This window comes from Ranitomeya variabilis, chromosome 3 (assembly GCF_051348905.1).
Source record: "Ranitomeya variabilis isolate aRanVar5 chromosome 3, aRanVar5.hap1, whole genome shotgun sequence".
NCBI lineage: Eukaryota > Metazoa > Chordata > Amphibia > Anura > Dendrobatidae > Ranitomeya > Ranitomeya variabilis.
This window is the reverse complement of record NC_135234.1, coordinates 463,847,996-463,867,616: the sequence shown is the minus strand read 5'-3', so window position 1 is coordinate 463,867,616 and position 19,621 is coordinate 463,847,996.

Genomic DNA, 19,621 nt, shown 5'->3' with positions numbered 1-19,621 from the left:
ATTGATATACTGCATGGAGCATTATATGTGACCTATCATATACTAGAGCGTTATATGGTGCCCATTCTGTATGGAGCATTATATGTGGCCCATTATATATGTAGCAATATATGGGGCCCATTATATACTGTATGGAGCATTATATGGGGTCCATTATGTATGGAGTATTACACTGCGTGCAGAATTATTAGGCAAGTTGTATTTTGATCACATGATACTTTTTATACATGTTGTCCTACTCCAAGCTGTTCAGGCTTGAGAGCCAACTACCAATTAAGTAAATCAGGTGATGTGCATCTCTGTAATGAGGAGGGGTGTTGTCTAATGACATCAAAACCATATATTAGGTGTGCTTAATTAGGCAACGTTCTTTCCTTTGGCAAAATGGGTCAGAAGAGAGATTTGACGGGCTCTGAAAAGTCCAAAATTGTGAGATGTCTTGCAGAGGGATGCAGCAGTGTTGAAATTGCCAAACTTTTGAAGCGTGATCACCGAACAATCAAGCGATTCATAGCAAATAGCCAACAGGGTCACAAGAAGCGAGTTGGGCAAAAATGGTGCAAAATAACTGCCCATGAATTGAGGAAAATCAAGCGTGGAGCTGCCAAGATGCCATTTGCCACCAGTTTTGCCATATTTCAGAGCTGCAACGTTACTGGAGTATCAAAAAGCACAAGGTATGCGATACTCAGGGACATGGCCAAGGTAAGGAAGGCTGAAAAACGACCATCTTTGAACAAGAAACATAAGATAAAACGTCAAGACTGGGCCAAGAAATATCTTAAGACTGACTTTTCAAAGGTTTTATGGACTAATGAAATTAGAGTGACTCTAGATGGGCCAGAGGCTGGATCAGTATAGGGCAGAGAGCTCCTCTCCGACTCAGACACCAGCAAGGTGGAGGTGGGGTACTGGTATGGGCTGGTATCATCAAAGATGAACTTGTGGGACCTTTTCAGGTTGAGGATGGAGTGAGGCTCAACTCCCAGACCTACTGCCAGTTTCTGGAAGTACAACTTCTTCAAGCAGTGGTAGAGGAAGAAGTCGGTATCATTCAAGAAAAAAATGATTTTCATGCAGGACAATGCTCCATCACATGCCTCTAACTACTCCACAGCGTGGCTGGCCAGTAAAGGTCTCAAAGAAGAAAAAATAATGACATGGCATGTTCACCTGATCTGAACCCCATAGAGTACCTGTGGTTCCTCATAAAATGTGAGATCTACAGGGAGGGAAAACAGAACACTTCTCGGAACAGTGTCTGGGAGGCTGTGGTGGCTGCTGCACGCAATGTTGATCGTAAACAGATCAAGCAACTGACAGAATCTATGGATGGAAGACTATTGAGTGTCATCATAAAGAAAGGTGGCTATATTGGCCACTAATTTTTTTGGGTTTTGTTTTTGCATGTCAGAAATGTTTATTTCTAAATTTTGTGCAGTGATATTGGTTTACCTGGTGAAAATAAACAAGTGAGATGGGAATATATTTGGTCTTTATTAAGTTGCCTAATAATTCTGCACAGTAATAATTACCTGCACAAACAGATATCCTCCTAAGATAGCCAAATCTAAAAAAAAAAAACACTCCAACTTCCAAAAATATTAAGCTTTGATATTTCTGAGTCTTTTGGGTTGATTGAGAACATAGTTGTTGATCAATAATAAAAATAATCCTTCAAAATACAACTTGCCTAATAATTCTGCACACAGTGTATATGAGGCCCATAGTATACTGTATGGAGCATTATATAGGGCCCATTATGTATAGAGCAATATATGGGCCTCATTATATTGTATGGAGCATTATATGGGGCTCATTATACTGTTTGGTGCATTATATGGGGCTCATTATACTGTATGGAGCAATATATGGGGCCCATTAAACTGTATGGAGCAATATATGGGGCTCATTATACTGTATGGAGCAATATATGGGGCTCATTATACTGTATGAAGCAATATACGGGGCTCATTATAATGTATGGAGCTTTATATGGGGCTCATACTGTTTAGAGCATTATATGGTGCTCATTATACTGTATGGAGCAATATATGGGGCTCATTATTTTTATGGGGCATTATTTGAGGTCATTATACTGTATGGAGCATTATACGAGCATTATATGGAGCCTATTAAACTGTATGTAGCAATATATGGGTCTCATTATACTGTATGGAGCAATATATAGGGATCATTATTATGTATAGAGCAATATATGGGGTTTATTATACTGTGTGAAGCAATATATGGGGCTCATTATACTGTATGGAGCAATATATAGGTCTCATTATACTGTATGGAGCATTATATGGGGTCCATTATTCTGTACGAAGCAATATATGGGGCTCATTATTCTGTATGGAGCACTATGCGATGCCCAAAATACTGTATGGAGAAATATATGGGGCTGATTATTCTGTATGGAGGACTAAACTGTCCAGTTTTTGAGCTATTGTAGAATTTACAATAGATATCACTCATGTAATATAAGAAGTAAGTGAAATGTTTGGCATTGTACTATACCTATATTTCTCTGTCGTATCTGTGCATCATGAATCGTGGTATGTGTTAAAGGGGCCCACTGAGACTTTTCCGCCCAGGGTCCCACGTAAACCTGGAGGTGGCCCTGCCCGGACCCTCTCACTCTATCGGCCCTCCATGTCATCTACCTGGAAAAAAATGGTGGGTGCACTCCCCGAGATCTGCCAGCTGGTACCCGGCAACAATAGGGAATGTTTCCCATTGGTTTCTTTTGATCATTGTGATAGATCGCATCACAGTGATCAAAATAAAAAAAATAGTAAATCAAATCCCCCTTTGTTAGATAAAAATGTTAAATATATACAGTGGGTACAGAAAGTATTCAGGCCCCTTTAACCTCTTTTCCCCCGAGGGTGGTTTGCACGTTAATGACGGGGCCAATTTTTACAATTCTGACCACTGTCCTTTTATTAGGTAATAGCTCTGGAACGCTTCAACAGATCTTGGCAATTCTGAGACTGTTTTTTCGTGACATACTGTACTTCACATTAGTGGTAAAATTTACTTGATATAACTTGCGTTTATTTGTGTAAAAAATGGATATTTGGTGAAAATTTGGAAAATTAGCAATTTTCATACTCTGAATTTTTATGCCCTTAAAATAGAGAAATTTGTCACACAAAAATAATTAATAAATAACTTTATCCACATGTCTACTTTACATCAGCATGATTTTGGAAATAACATTTTTTTTTAGCTAGGAAGTTATAAGAGTTAAAAGTTGACCAGCAATTTCTCATTTTTACAACAAAATTTACAAAACCATTTTTTTAGGGACCACCTCACATTTGAAGTCACTTTGAGGGGTCTACATGGCAGAAAATACCCAAAAGTCACACCATTCTAAAAACTTCACCCCTCAAGCTGATCAAAACCAAATTCAAGAAGTTTATTAACCCTTCAGGTGTTTCACAGGAGCAGAAGCAACGTGGAAGGAAAAAATGAACATTTAACTTTTTAGTCACAAAAATGGCCTTTTAGCAACAATTTTATTTTCATAAGGTTAAAGGGAGAAAATGGACAGATAAAGTTGTTGTACAATTTCTACTGAGTATGTCGATACCCCATATGTGGAGGAAAACTACTGTTTGGGCGCACGGCAGGGCTTGGAAGGGAAGGCGTGCCGTTTGACTTTTTCAAACCAAAATTGACTGGAATTGAGATCGGACGCCATGTTGCTTTTGGAGAGCCCATGATGTGCCTAAACAGTGGAAACCCCCCACAAGTGACCCCATCTTTGAAACTAGACCCCCCAAGGAACTTATCTAGATGTGTGGTGAGCACTTTTAACCCTTTAAGTGTTTCACTAAAGTTTATAACGCCTGAAACTGAAAATACAAAATCATACTTTTTCCACAAACATGATATTTTTGTCCCCAATTTTTTATTTTCCTAATGGTATCAGGAGAAATTGTACCCCAAAAGTTGTTGTCCAATTTGTCCCGAGTATGCTGATACCCTATATGTGGGGGAAACCACTGTTTGGGTGCATGGCAGAGCACGGAAGGGAAGAAGCGCCGTTTGACTTTTTCAAACCAAAATTGTCTGGAATTGAGATTGGATGCTATGTCGTGTTTGGAGAGCCCCTGATGTGCCTAAACAGTGGAAACCCCCCACAAATGACCCCATCTTGGAAAGTAGGCCCCCCAAGGAACTTATCTAGATGTGTGGTGAGCACTTTAAATCCCCAGGTGTTTCACTAAAGTTTATAATGCCCATGCGTGAAAATAAATAATCATATTTTTTCCACAAACATGATCTTTTAGTCCCCAATTTTTTTATTTTCCCAATGGTAACAGGAGAAATTGGACCTCAAAAATTGTTGTCCAATTTGTTCTGAGCACGCTGATACCCCATATTTGGGGGAACCACTGTTTGGGCGCACGGCAGAGCTCGGAAGGGAAGGAGCGCCGTTTGACTTTTTCAAGCCAAAATTGGCTGGAATTGAGATCAAACGCCATGTCGCGTTTGGAGAGCCCCTGATGTGCATAACAGTAGAAACCCCCCACAAATGATCCCATTTTGGAAACTAGACCCCATAGCAAACTTATCTAGATGTGTTGTGAGAACTTTGAACCCCCAAGTGTTTCACTAAAGTTTATAATGCCTGTGCGTGAAAGAAAACAAACTTTTTTTTCCACAAAAATGATTTTTTAGCCCCCAATTTTTTATTTTTCCAAGGGTAACAGGAGAAATTGGACCCCAAAACTTGTTGTCCAATTTGTTCTGAGTACGCTGGTACTCCATATGTGGGAGAAAACTACTGTTTGGGCAAGTGACCCGATTTTGGAAACTAGACTGCCAAGGAACTTATCTAGATGTGCCTAAACAGTGGCAATGCCCAACAAATACCCCCTTTTTGAAAACTAGACCCCCAAGGAACTTATCTAGATGTGCCTAAACAGTGGCAATGCCCAACAAGTGCCCCTTTTTGGAAACTAGACCCCCCAAGGAGCTTATCTAGATGTCCCTAAACAGTGGCAATGTCCAACAAGTGCCCCCTTTTTGGAATCTAGACCCCCTAAGGAACTTATCTAGATGTGCCCTCTTTTTGGAACTAATCTACTGTTTCCTGTTATGTACATTTAAGTAAATTAGTAGTGCATGGAGGTGTGGTACAGTTTGAAACAATCTTTCATACACAGGCCAGGTTTTTCGGGGTAGGTGTCGCATTGATAAATGGTGTCCTTGAGTATTCCCTTTTTGTAACACACTCAGCACCTTTTTTACAACTTACTTTTTTCCAGTTTGCGGGACTACCCCCGGGAAATGCTGACATGGTACGATACGAGCATCTTCAGTTCTGGAAGTACTGGGGCCCTCTCCTTCCCGAGTGCCAAACATCAGGGCCTTATTCACTACTTCTTGGAACTCAAGGTATGATGTATCGGTGGGCCTGCACATCGTGACAGCAGGAAAGCATTCAGCATTGCCATTTGTACGATGTGCATGGCCAGCTTTTTGTACCACACCTTGGCCTTTCTCAAAGCACTGTACGGTTGGAGGAGTTGATCAGAGAGATCAACGCCCCCTATATTTTTGTTGTTTCCCAGTACACAGTTCGGTTTGCTGACCTGTGTAGAGGTACCTCGCACAGTGCTGAGGGTGCTGCCATCACCGTGTATGGTGATCAAGAAAAAGACATCCCTCTTGTCCTTGTACTTGACCACCAGCAGGTGGTCGCTACATTGGGCTCTGCTATCACCCTTTCTGAGCATCTGCCCAAGTAGCATTTTCAGGAGGCCTCTCTGAATTTTGCAGACAGTACTGCAGGCTGCTGTACCTCACACAGAAAGGGGTTTGAAGAGTGGGATGCTGGTATAAAAGTTATGGGTGTAGAGGTGATAACCTTTATCCAGCAGTGGGTGCACCAAATCCCACACAATTTTCCACTCACTCCCAGGACAGGGGGACATTCAGGGGGTTCAATCCTGGTGCCCTTCCCTTCATAAACTCGAAAACTGTGGGTGTACCCTGAGGTACTCTCACACAGCTTATAGAGTTTAATTCTGTACCTGGCCCTCTTACTGGGCAGGTGCTGACTGAATCAGAGCCTTCCTTTAAAATGTACTAAGGACTCATCCATGCAGATGTCCCTTTGGGGCACGTACACTTGAGCAAACGTTTTGTTGAAGTGTTCGATGACCGGCCGAACTTTGAACTGGGACCAGGCCCCAAAACTGCATCATTTCAACTGCGTCTACAGGAGACCAGTTAGAAAATGATGAACCTGGGTTTTGTGCCAAAGATTGACGAGCATATAAATTTGTTTTGCCCACCATGAGGTAAACAAAATCCTCAGAGAAAAAGACTTTGAAAAAGTCTATTTCTGTGAGGCCGGTGGTGTCAAACTTGATTCCTGATTCTGCCACAAAATCAGGAATCAGTGGCTCGTAATTTTCAGGGGGCGAGGTCCATAATGGGGTGCGCTGGTTCATCTTCTGGAATGGTGGGCGCTGCCTCATCTTCTGGAATGGTGGGTGCTGCCTTATCTTCTGTCCTGGGACATCTGCTTGGTGGTTCCGCAAGTCCCGAGAAGGAAGATGAGGAGGAAGAAGAGGGAGAGGATGAAGAATCTGAAAAATAAAAAAATGTGCTATCGTCTCACTCGCTATCAATGTCAGAGGCTAGGAAAGCATATGCCTCCTTCACTGAATAGCGTTGTTGGTACGAACGGGATGGACGGGACAACATTTTATGAATATGGTGATTGTGTCAGCACTTTATTTTTAACTGTTTGTGTGTGGGGGGATAGTGATTGGTGTAAACTTTTGTCTGAAAAAAAAATAAAAGAAAAAAAGCACAACCAGGGAGAAAAAAAATGCCCTTGAAAAGAAAAGTGTAAAACAGCAGGCATGAGCTCTGATGAATGAACTATTTCACTTATCAAAGTTTGGCTGCTGCTGGATGTGCACATGGGGGTGACTCATGGGGGGTGAGAAAGAAAAATGGATAACAGCAGACACGAGCTCTGATGAGTGAACTGCCTCACTTATCAAAGTTCGGTGGCTGCTGGATGTGTGCATGGAGGTGGCGGAAATAAAAGTGTGTAAAACAGCAGGCACGAGCTATGATGAGTGAACTGTTTCACTTATCAAAGTTCGGCGGCTGCTGGATGTGCACATGGGGGTGACTCATGGGGGGTGAGAAAGAAAAATGGATAACAGCAGACACAAGCTCTGATGAGTGAACTGCATCACTTATCAAAGTTCGGCGGCTGCTGGATGTGTGCATGGAGGTGGCAAAAATAAAAGTGTGTAAAACAGCAGGCACGAGCTATGATGAGTGAACTGTTTCACTGATCAACGTTCAGCAGCTGCTGTTTGTGCGCACTGGAGTAACGCAAGGGGGGGAGAATGAAGAATGGATAACAGCAGGTACGAGCTCTGATGAGTGAACTGTGTCACTTATCAGAGTTCGGCAGCTGCTGGATGTGCGCACAGAGGTGGCACAAAGGGGGTGAGAAAGAAAAGCGAGCACAAGTGTTGATCGGTGCACTGCGTCACCAATCAACGCTCGGCGGCTGCTAAATGTGCGCACAGAGGTGGCGCAAAGGGGGGTGAAAAGGAAAAGGTGGCTGGCAGCGCAAAGGGGGATGGAGGGGGTAAAAAGAAGGGAAAAGGGGATGGGGCAGATGGGGTAGATGAAGAGAGATCGGGCAGGGAGATCAAAACACTAACATATGTAGTCTCTCTTCTTTCTTCTGTCGTGTCCTCTTTTTTCTTTTTTTAGCAGGGATTGTGGTGTCACGGGCTTCTGTTGCACCACAAGGCCCAGCACAGCAGGAGATCCTGTAGTGTGGCCGCACTGCAGGAATCCTCAACTAGTGTGTGGACCTGCAGTGTGGTTACAGACAGGTCATAGACAGTTGACAGAGTGGTCACACCGCTGCTGTGACCTGTCATTGGTGCGATCGATGATGACATCGATCACACCAGTCAGAGCTGGTCCTGGTGACGCTGGTGCTGCTAGACACTGGCCTAGGATCAGAGCTCACAGCGACTGCACGATTGGCATGATCGATGTAATCGTCGATTGCGCCAATTAGCAGCTCCAGGCCATGCCTGGCCTTTGCTAGGCACCCTCCTAGGATCGGTGCCCTTACAGCACCGATCCTAGGAAGATCATCGGTAGGGCACAGAGCAGTTTTCGCCGATGCCTGGCGTTGCCAGGCACCAGCCGAGGATCAAGTACATCGGTACTCTATCCTAGGCTGGGACATCACTGTTTCAGGCAATCTGATTGCCTGAAACAATGAGAGAGGCTGTGATTGGCTGTTCAGAATTGAACAGCCAATCACAGCGATCGTGAGTGCGGGTGCGTGGGGACACCCTCCAGGATGCCGACAAATCTACCCACAGGTAAGATGGTGCCGGAATTTTAATGCGATCACGGCGACTTCAGTCGCAGTGTCGCATTAAAGAAACGACGTACTATTCCGTCCATGGTCAAATTGACCCAGGTCACATGGATGGAATAGTACATCAGATGGCAGAAAGGGGTTACATTTTTTACTCTTTGTTTCACAGAGTTGTTCTGAAGCCACTCTTTTGTTATTTTAGCTGTGTGCTTAGGGTCATTGTCTTGTTGGAAGGTGAACCTTTGGCCAAGTCTGAGGTCCAGAGCACTCTGGAAGAGGTTTTCATCCAGGATATCTCTGCACTTGGCCGCATTCATGTTTCCCTCAATGACAAGCAGTCATCCTGTCCCTGCAGCTGAAAAACACCCCCATAGCATGATGCTGCCACCACCATGTTTCACTGTTGGGATTGTATTGGGCAGGTGATGAGCAGTGCCTGGTTTTCTCCACACATACTGCTCAGAATTATCACCAAAAAGGTCTATCTTCATCTCATCAGACCAGATAATCTTCTTTCTCATAGTCTGGGAGTCCTTCATGTGTTTTTTAGCAAACTCTATGCGGGCTTTCATATGCCCTGCCATGTGATATTTCAGGTTTTTTCCAGTCAAGATGGGGTGGAGAGTGTACATTAATGAGAAAAAAATGAACTTTTTTGAATTTACCAAATGGCTGCAATGAAACAAAGAGTGAAAAATGTAAATGGGTCTGAATACTTTCCGTACCCACTGCATATTACTTTTCTATTCTTTGCAGTTAAGGTTGGGGTTAGGGTTGGTGTTAAAGCTAGGGTTGGGGTTAGGGTTGTGTTAAGGTTAGAATTAGGGTTAGGTTTGTGTTAGGGTTGGGGTTAGGGTTGTGTTAGGGTTAGAGTTGGGGTTAGGGTTGTGTTAAAGGTGGAGTTAGATATGTTTTTTTCAAAAGTAAAAAAAAAAAAGATGATGATATGATGGCCATTGTTGAGCGCAAGTGCCTCTCCAGTTTCGTCTATGAGTACTCCAGGAGTCTCATGATTTTGTGCTTACAGGCCACCCTGGGATTAGCAATACAATTCAAATAGTAGCTAGAAATTTTTGGTGGCCATCTATTGTTTGAGATTGTAGCGAATTTGTTCAAGCTTGCAAAATTTGTGCACGAGCAAAAACACCCCAAGTCCGCCCAGCTGGACTTCTTCGGTCTTTACCCGCTTCAAACAGTTCTTGGACCCACCTCTCCATGGATTTCATTACTGATCTCCCACCCTCAGAAGGGAACACTGTTATTTGGGTAGTGGTGGACAGATTTAGCAAACAGTGTAATTTTGTTCCTTTGTCTGGGTTGCATAATTCTCAAACCTTAAGTAAGCTGTTTGTCAAACACATTGTGCATCTGCATAGGATTCCGGAAAATATTGATTCTGATAGATGAACTCAGTTTGTTTCCAAATTCTGGAGCGCACTCTGTAGTTAGATTTAGGTCTTTTTCACACATCCTTTTGATTACTGTACTGGAAAAAACAGTACTGGTGAGATCCTTGGTCTGTGTCCGTGTGCCATCCTCATGTACGTATGAAGCCCATGCGGCATCCATGTATCCGTTTGCTGACAGTGTGTCACATAACTGTGGCATTTGTGTGCCCATGTGACACATACTGGCATTTAGGAAAAGTGGTACAGTTCATGCTGATCTCAGGCGCTGGGTGCTGAAGTCAGCTGTCATTATTGTTGTCTGGTCTCCCTGAGATCAACGCGGCCTTGCGACAATGATGGGAGTTGTATTCAACACCCGCTGTGTACATAGTGTGTAAAATTAAGAATTAAATTAACAAAATGGTGTGGGCTTCTGTGTAATTTTCATAACCAGCTGGATGTTACTAAGCTGGGAAAGGGGATAATACCCCAAAAGGTTCCCAGGCTGTTAATAACAGTTCACAGCTGTTTACTTAGTCTTTAATGGTTAGTTTACAGGGGGATTCCAGAAAAAAATGACATAGGGTCTCCCTATAAATTCAAACCAACAAAGGCTAAACAGACAGCTGTAGGTTGATATTATTAGCCTGGAAAGTGGCCAGGAACATTGCCCCCCCATCCCCGACTACCAACATCAGCCCTTAGCAGCCCCAGAAATGGTGCATCCATAAGATGTGCCAATTCTGGTGTTTAACCTCGCTCTTCCCACTCACCCTGTGGTGGTGGCAAGAGGGGTAATAGGGTTGGTCTTTATGTCAGCTTTGTATTGTCAGCTGACATCAGGCCCATGGTTTAGTACTGGTGAGACGGCTATAAGACGCCCCCATTACTAACCCCATAGTAAGTTTTGAAATAAACACACAGCAAGAACAAAACCCTTTATTTGAAATAAATACTCCTTAATCCTCTTTTTCCTCACTCCAGATGGGACTCCCAATCTCCACTCTATATTATTACATAATTAATATAGGCTGAAGGATACTGAGCAAGGGTTCTGAACAATCTGTTCATCATACCCTGAAATGTTGCCGAGGCCCCATGTAGGCCAAAGGGCATCCGGTTCCATGGTTTTAGTAGATTAATGGTTGATGAACTTTGTTGTTCACTTTATGTATGTTCTCAATAATAATGGATGGCTCTTGCATTAAGCTAAACATTTGCTTATTTGGTGGAAATTAGAATAAGAAACCCATCTCACGGCTTAAACTTGCAAAGCTTAGCACCTCTGTTATATATTTTACTTTGCGCTTGTTGGGCATGTGTTCCCTAACTTTGGGTGTAAGTGCTTTGATTTGGTCTTGCATCAAGGATATCTGCTCAATGATGCTCCGAATAGGTAAACTCATACTACCCTGTTCTTTGGCAATGTTCCTGAGCCTTCAAGGAGCCTGCTATATAACAACTCAAAAGAGATATGCCAGTAGAGGACTGTGGTACTTCTCTAATAATAAACATTGAATACAGAAGCAAACAATCCCAGTCTTTACCATCTTTGTTGACCACTTTTCTCAACATGCTTTTTAGGGTTTTATTAAATATTTCTGGAGGGGATCTTACCTCCTTCACTGGTATTGTGTTCGGTGGATAAGTCTTTGCGGTCTTGGAGTGCTAATGTTCCTCCTCTATGAGGAACAAAGCCTGTAAATGAGGATCAAAAAAATATTTTTTAAACAATAGCGATCTAGCAACAAGGTGCAGACCTTTGATAGCCGCATATATGATATGCCGATCATTTGATGAGTTCATCATCATATGTCTAGCAATATACAGGTGCATCTCACAAAATTAGAATATCATCAAAAAGTTAATTTATTTCAGTTCTTCAATACAAAAAGTGAAACTCATATATTAGATAGTCATTAGAAACATAGTGATCTATTTCAAGTTTTTATTTCTGTTAATGTTGATGATTATGGTTTACAGCCAATGAAAACCCAAAAGTCATTATCTCAGTAAAATAGAATACTTTATAACACCAGCTTTGAAAAATGATTTTAAAATCCAAAATGTCGGCCTACTGAAATGTATGTTCAGTAAATGCACTCAATACTTGGTCGCAGTTCTTTTGGCATCAATTACTGCATCAATGCAGCGTGGCATGGAGGCGATCAGCCTGTGGCAGTGTGGAGGTGTTATGGAAGCCCAGATTACTTTGATAGCAGCCTTCAGCTTGTCTGCATTGTTGGGTTTGGTGTCTCTCATCTTCTTCTTGACAATACCCCATAGATTGTCTATGGGGTTAAGGTCAGGAGAGTTTGCTGGCCAATCAAGTGATACTGTTATTTTTAAACCAGGTATTGTTACTTTTGGCAGTGTGGACAGGTGCCAAGTCCTGATGGAGAATGAAATTTCCAACTCCAAAAAGCTTGTCAGCAGAGGGAAGCATGAAGTGCTCTACAATTTCCTGACTTTGGCCTTGATAAAGCACAGTGGAGCTATACCAGCAGATGGCATGGCCCCCAAAAACTCAGTGATGGTGGAAACTTCACAATAAACCTCAAGCAGCTTGGATTGTGTGCCTCTCCACTCTTCCTCCAGACTCTGGGACCTTGTTTTCCAAGGTCTAGTGTGAAGCATCCACAATCAATTATGGTTTCGGGAACCATGTGATCTGCTGATGTAGGTCCACTGTGTTTTATGAAGACCAAAGTCAGCGCAGCCATTTACCAGGAAATTTTAGAGCACTTCATGCTTCCCTCTGCCGCAAAGCTTTTTGGAGATGGAAATTTCACTCTCCTGCAGGACTTGGCACCTGTCCACACTGCCAAAAGTACCAATTCCTGGTTTAAAAACAACAGTATCACTGTGCTTGATTGGCCAGCAAACTCATCTGACCCTAACCCCATAGAAAATCTATGGGGTATTGTCAAGAGGAAGGTGAGAGACACCAGACCCAACAATGCAGACGAGCTGAAAGCTGCTATCAAAGCAACCTGGGCTTCCATAACACCTCAGCAGTTCCACAGGCTGATCGCCTCCATGCCACATAGCATTGATGCAGTAATTGATGCAAAAGGAGCCCTGACCAAGTACTGAGTGCATTTGCTGAACATACATTTCAGAAAGCCAACATTTTGAATTTGAAAATCATTTTTTCAAGCTGGTGTTATAAAGTATTCTAATTTACTGAGATAATGACTTTTGGGTTTTCATTGGCTGTAAGCAATAATCATCAACATTAACAAAAATAAACACTTGAAATAGATCACTCTGTTTGTATTTACTCTATCTAATATATGAGTTTCACTTTTTGTGTTGTAGAGCTGAAATAAATTAACTGTTTGATGATATTCTAATTTTGTAAGATGCACCTGTATGTTTTTTTGTCATATCGATATGTGGATTCCTTTTCCTTAACCTCAATACGAAATGATTAGTTAGTGAATATGATTGTTATTGTTTCAGAACATATGTGTTATGGAGTTATGGATTATAGCTATATTACTATGTTCCTGCATTTATTATAATGTGTATATTTTCTTTGATATGTTGTGCAGATTCCCTCTGGCTATGTATAGGTATATGATTTGTGTTTGTGTGACATGTAATTCTACAGCCACACAGCAATACATATATAATTATTTATTTATTTGCTTTATGCATAGATATCCCTGGTAGTTTTCCTGCAATGCCAGGAGTTAGTTACACAATTATCAATATACACGTTTATTTTTCTTTTTTCCTTATTATAGGGTGTCAACAATCTTTTATCCACAAGAACCAATGGTGTTATAGATGGTGCTATTTGTTGATATGATATACTTGCATATGATGGTATATTGCCTGGCCTTTTTCTCTACCTGTCCCAATTGTGGGTAAATCTATGCAATCCAGACTTCCTCCATGGTGACAGCTATGCAGGTACTGACAGTACCTTTTCTCCATGCGTGCAGACACTGGCACACATGCATGCCACAGTCCTGGCACGTCCACTGGCCTTTGGCATCTCTTCTGCTGCTGACTGGCGCATGACCTCACTCCCATGTGATCATGACACCACTCGGCACATGATGCCACCGGGCGTCCTAGTTACAGTGGCGACGCATGCATCACACATAGTGGATGCCGCGCTCCGATTGGTGGGTGGCGCTTTTTAATCCCTCACTTCCCATTTGGACACTGCCCCTTGACATAGGCTTCTTTGGCCAAATTGCGCGTCTGGGATGGCACACTTGCTGTAGTTCCCAGGCCACCCTACCAGTTAACAAATACTTGTTGATACATTATGATTATTAGAACCTGATTTACAGATGTGGTGTTGTTATCAATTTTTCTTAGGCCAAATGGGAGAGTGCAATAATGATGGTTTACAGAATGATTATAACCATAGCTACTTATGACATAATGATGTACACTCTTATATCATGTGCGTCCTGATGCCTGTATGTGCATTCCTTATCCAACCCCACATGCTCTTGTACCTTGGATATATTCAATACAATTTATTTTTGTACTTTAGTATTATGGAATATTTCATCGTTTGTTTTTGTCTCTTGTTGTTGTTCTAAGGTATAGCGATTTATCCCACAACTGTCCACAATAGTTCCAGGCTATGCTCTATATTAATAATAATTTACATTACTTCTATTTGTTATATGAGCAATAGTGCTGTTCCATGATGCTTTTATGGCTTCTGCTAATATGGACTGTATCAGATGGTGGTGCTGGATGTTGTGGCATGTTGAGGAAGGATTTGCACATTTTGGCCAAGCTAACCCTCCCTTCCAAGGTGGTGGCAGTGCCCCAGATTCATTGGCGACTTCCTGCTCCTCTGCCTTTTGCTTCTACTGAGCATCTGGTGTCAGGTGAGTATGCTATCAGTAGTGCATCTACCAGCATGTACTTGTATTCACGCATTTTTTATCACACTCCAGTGATGGAAGTAAGGATAGCACGTTGTGCTTGTAGCGTGGATCCAGCAGGATGGTCACCCAGTAATTCACACTTGTAACAATCCGGGCGATTTGGCAGTCTTTGTGCAGGCACAGCATCATGTATTGGTTCATGTGTGCCAGGCCTCCCAGAGGCAAGGACAAGCTGTATCCCCCCAGCCATGCTCCAATGATACAAGTGAGCTGCTTTGAGTGTCACCCAGCTGTGAACACTGTTCCTCTTCATCCTCCAAAAATGTACCCTGGCTGGACAGTTGTGTACCTGGCTCATGTTGGCAAAGGAACCCATCCTCTGAGCCATGTGTGGATGAGTGGCATGATAATGGTGTGAATGGTCTCTGTTCCTCCTCCTCTTTATCCTGTGTCATCACCTCATCCATCATCGCCTGAAGCGTTTTTTTTCAAAGAGGCATAGAAATCGGATAGTAACGCTAATGACGGCGTCAGTATCACTGTCCATGTTGGTGGAGTATTCAAAGCAGCGCTGCTACAAAATGTCACCTGTTATGGCACAAAATCAGGTCGGATTTAAGGTTCAGCGGCACCAACCACTCATCGGTCTTTTCTTTGATCCCCATCCATAGCTACTGCACAGTGTGGGACAGGGCCGGACTGGCCATAGGGCACTTCTGGCAAATGCCAGAAGGGCCGGTGCCAGTGGTGGGCCGCTCAATCCGCCGCCCCCGCCGTCGCATTCAACTATACCGGCGTATAGACGCCGGTACAGTTGAATGCAATGATGGAGGAGAGAGCGTCTACAGACGCTCCTCTCCCATCATTCCCCGCTCTGCCTCTGACACTGCGGGTGCGCGATGATGTCATATCATCGCGCACCTGCTGTGTCCCGGGCAGACTGCAGCTGCTGAGACAGGAGCAGGAACCAGGAAGCAACGCTGGGCACGAGGAGAGGTGAGGAGAGTTTTTTTTTTTTTCTGGACTGTGGGGCCATTCTCGGAGGAGGGGAGGGGAGGAAGAGAAGAGATGTGGGCTGTATATAGCTCTCTGTGGGCTGTGCTCTGTGCTGTATACTGCTGTGGGCTGTATATAGTTCTCTGTGGGCTGTGCTCTGTGCTGTATACTGCTGTGGGCTGTATATAGCTCTCTGTGGGCTGTGCTCTGTGCTGTATACTGCTGTGGGCTGTATATAGTTCTCTGTGGGCTGTGCTCTGTGCTGTATACTGCTGTGGGCTGTATATAGTTCTCTGTGGGCTGTGCTCTGTGCTGTATACTGCTGTGGGCTGTATATAGTACTCTGTGGGCTGTGCTCTGTGCTGTATACTGCTGTGGGCTGTATATAGCTCTCTGTGGGCTGTGCTCTGTGCTGTATACTACTGTGGGCTGTATATAGTTCTCTGTGGGCTGTGCTCTGTGCTGTATACTACTGTGTGCTCTGTGCTATATATAGTTCTCTGTGGGCTGTGCTCTGTGCTGTATACTACCGTGGGCTGTGTGCTATATATAGTTCTCTGTGGGCTGTGCTCTGTGCTGTATACTACTGTGGGCTGTATATAGTACTCTGTGGGCTGTGCTCTGTGCTGTATACTGCTGTGGGCTGTATATAGTTCTCTGTGGGCTGTGCTCTGTGCTGTATACTGCTGTGGGCTGTATATAGTTCTCTGTGGGCTGTGCTCTGTGCTGTATACTGCTGTGGGCTGTATATAGTTCTCTGTGGGCTGTGCTCTGTGCTGTATACTACTGTGGGCTGTATATAGTTCTCTGTGGGCTGTGCTCTGTGCTGTATACTACTGTGGGCTGTATATAGTTCTCTGTGGGCTGTGCTCTGTGCTGTATACTGCTGTGGGCTGTATATAGTTCTCTGTGGGCTGTGCTCTGTGCTGTATACTGCTGTGGGCTGTATATAGTTCTCTGTGGGCTGTGCTCTGTGCTGTATACTGCTGTGGGCTGTATATAGTTCTCTGTGGGCTGTGCTCTGTGCTGTATACTACTGTGGGCTGTATATAGTTCTCTGTGGGCTGTGCTCTGTGCTGTATACTGCTGTGGGCTGTATATAGTTCTCTGTGGGCTGTGCTCTGTGCTGTATACTGCTGTGGGCTGTATATAGTTCTCTGTGGGCTGTGCTCTGTGCTGTATACTACTGTGGGCTGTATATAGTTCTCTGTGGGCTGTGCTCTGTGCTGTATACTACTGTGGGCTGTATATGGTTCTCTGTGGGCTGTGCTCTGTGCTGTATACTGCTGTGGGCTGTATATAGTTCTCTGTGGGCTGTGCTCTGTGCTGTATACTGCTGTGGGCTGTATATAGTTCTCTGTGGGCTGTGCTCTGTGCTGTATACTGCTGTGGGCTGTATATAGTTCTCTGTGGGCTGTGCTCTGTGCTGTATACTGCTGTGGGCTGTATATAGTTCTCTGTGGGCTGTGCTCTGTGCTGTATACTACTGTGGGCTGTATATAGTTCTCTGTGGGCTGTGCTCTGTGCTGTATACTGCTGTGGGCTGTATATAGTTCTCTGTGGGCTGTGCTCTGTGCTGTATACTACTGTGGGCTGTATATAGTTCTCTGTGGGCTGTGCTCTGTGCTGTATACTACTGTGGGCTGTATATAGTTCTCTGTGGGCTGTGCTCTGTGCTGTATACTACTGTGGGCTGTATATAGTTCTCTGTGGGCTGTGCTCTGTGCTGTATACTGCTGTGGGCTGTATATAGCTCTCTGTGGGCTGTGCTCTGTGCTGTATACTACTGTGTGCTCTGTGCTATATATAGTTCTCTGTGGGCTGTGCTCTGTGCTGTATACTGCTGTGGGCTGTATATAGTTCTCTGTGGGCTGTGCTCTGTGCTGTATACTGCTGTGGGCTGTATATAGTTCTCTGTGGGCTGTGCTCTGTGCTGTATACTACTGTGGGCTGTATATAGCTCTCTGTGGGCTGTGCTCTGTGCTGTATACTACTGTGGGCTGTATATAGTTCTCTGTGGGCTGTGCTCTGTGCTGTATACTACTGTGTGCTGTATATAGTTCTCTGTGGGCTGTGCTGTATATAGTACTCTGTGGGCTGTGCTGTATATAGTACTCTGTGGGCTGTGCTGTATATAGTACTCTGTGGGCTGTGCTGTGTATAGTACTCTGTGGGCTGTGCTGTATATAGTACTCTGTGGGCTGTGCTGTATATAGTACTCTCTGGGCTGTGCTGTATATAGTACTCTGGGCTGTGCTGTATATAGTACTCTGGGCTGTGCTGTATATAGTTCTCTGTGGGCTGTGCTGTATATATTTCTCTGTGGGCTGTGCTGTATATAGTTCTCTGTGGGCTGTGCTGTATATATTACTTTGTGGGCTGTGCTGTATATATTACTTTGTGGGCTGTGCTGTATATATTACTCTGTGGGCTGTGCTGTATACTACTGTGTGGACTGTGCTGTATACTTCTACGTGGGCTGTGCTGTATACTACTGTGTGGTCTGTGCTGTATACTACTGTGTGGTCTGTGCTGAATACTGCTGTGTGGGCTGTGTTATCTACTACGCGAGCTGTGCTATAGTATGCAGGCTGTGCTGTATACTATGCGGTTTGTGCTATATAATATGTGGGCTTTGCTATATACTATGGGGAGTATATTATATTCTATGGGGGAGGCCATGTTATGTACTATGTGGCTGTGTTATATACTATTGTGGGGGTATATTATATTCTATGGGGGAGGCTGCGTTATATACTATGGGGGGCTGCATTATATTCTATGGGGGGCTACATTATATATTATGGGGAGGTGGGCTGTATTATATTCTATGGGGGTTACATACTCTGGGGTGGCTGCATTATACTCTGTGGGGTGGCTGCATTATACTCTGGGGTGGCTGCATTATACTCTGGGGTGGCTGCATTATACTCTGGGGTGGCTGCATTATACTATATGTGGGCTGCATTATACTGTATCGAGGACTATGGGGAATACGTTATACTATATGAAGAACTATGGGGTGCATTATACTATGGGAAGTGAATTGTACTACATGGATGACTGTGGCGGTGCATTATACTATATGGAGCACTATGAGGATTGTATTATGCTATATGGAGGACTATGAGGATTGTATTATGCTATATGGAGGACTATGAGGAGTGTATTATACTATGTGGAGGACTGAGCAGTGTATTTTAATATATGGAGGACTATAGGGAGTGTATTATACTATATGGAGGACTATGGAGCACATTATAATATATGGAGGACTATGGGGTGTATTTTACTAAACAAGTAAAATGCTGCATATTCGGATTGTTTTTGCTGGAACAAAAAGCCTTGTTGTCAGCAGCACATTGCCAGTGTAAACTGTAGATGTGCTGCTGAAAACATGATACTGTATGGTGATCTATTAGTGATCGTTCTGTCTCATCATTATTCCTCAGCTGGTGGAAAGAGGCCGGGAAACAAGCGTTGAACAACTTCAGTATTGTCGATCAAACTCGTTTAGCGGCCTGAACTCAGCGCACGTAAATACAACAGAAAGGCTTCTGTGTGATGTGCAATATGTTAGCATTTGGGGACCCATTTTAAACTTTGCCTAGGGCCCCACTTTGCCTAAAACCGGCCCTGCCTACAAGTGTACAAAGATATTATACAGTCACCATGTGACAAGTGGGCCTGTGTAACTTCAAATGCCAGGGCTGAATTTTAGTCCCAGTCCGGCCCTGGTGTGGGATGTTTCTCCCAAACAGATCAGTTTCAGAACAGCATGCTGTCATTTCCCCCTGTCTGTGCTGACGTTAGTGATGCAGGTGTTACGCTAACCGGATGAGGAAGCAGTATAGGAAGTAGAAGGAGGCAACATGGACAGAGAAACATCCAAAAAACCTCTAGCAATCCTCGGTGGTGCTAGGACATGTACCAAAAAGGCTTTCTGCCTCAGGTACAGCCACCACAAC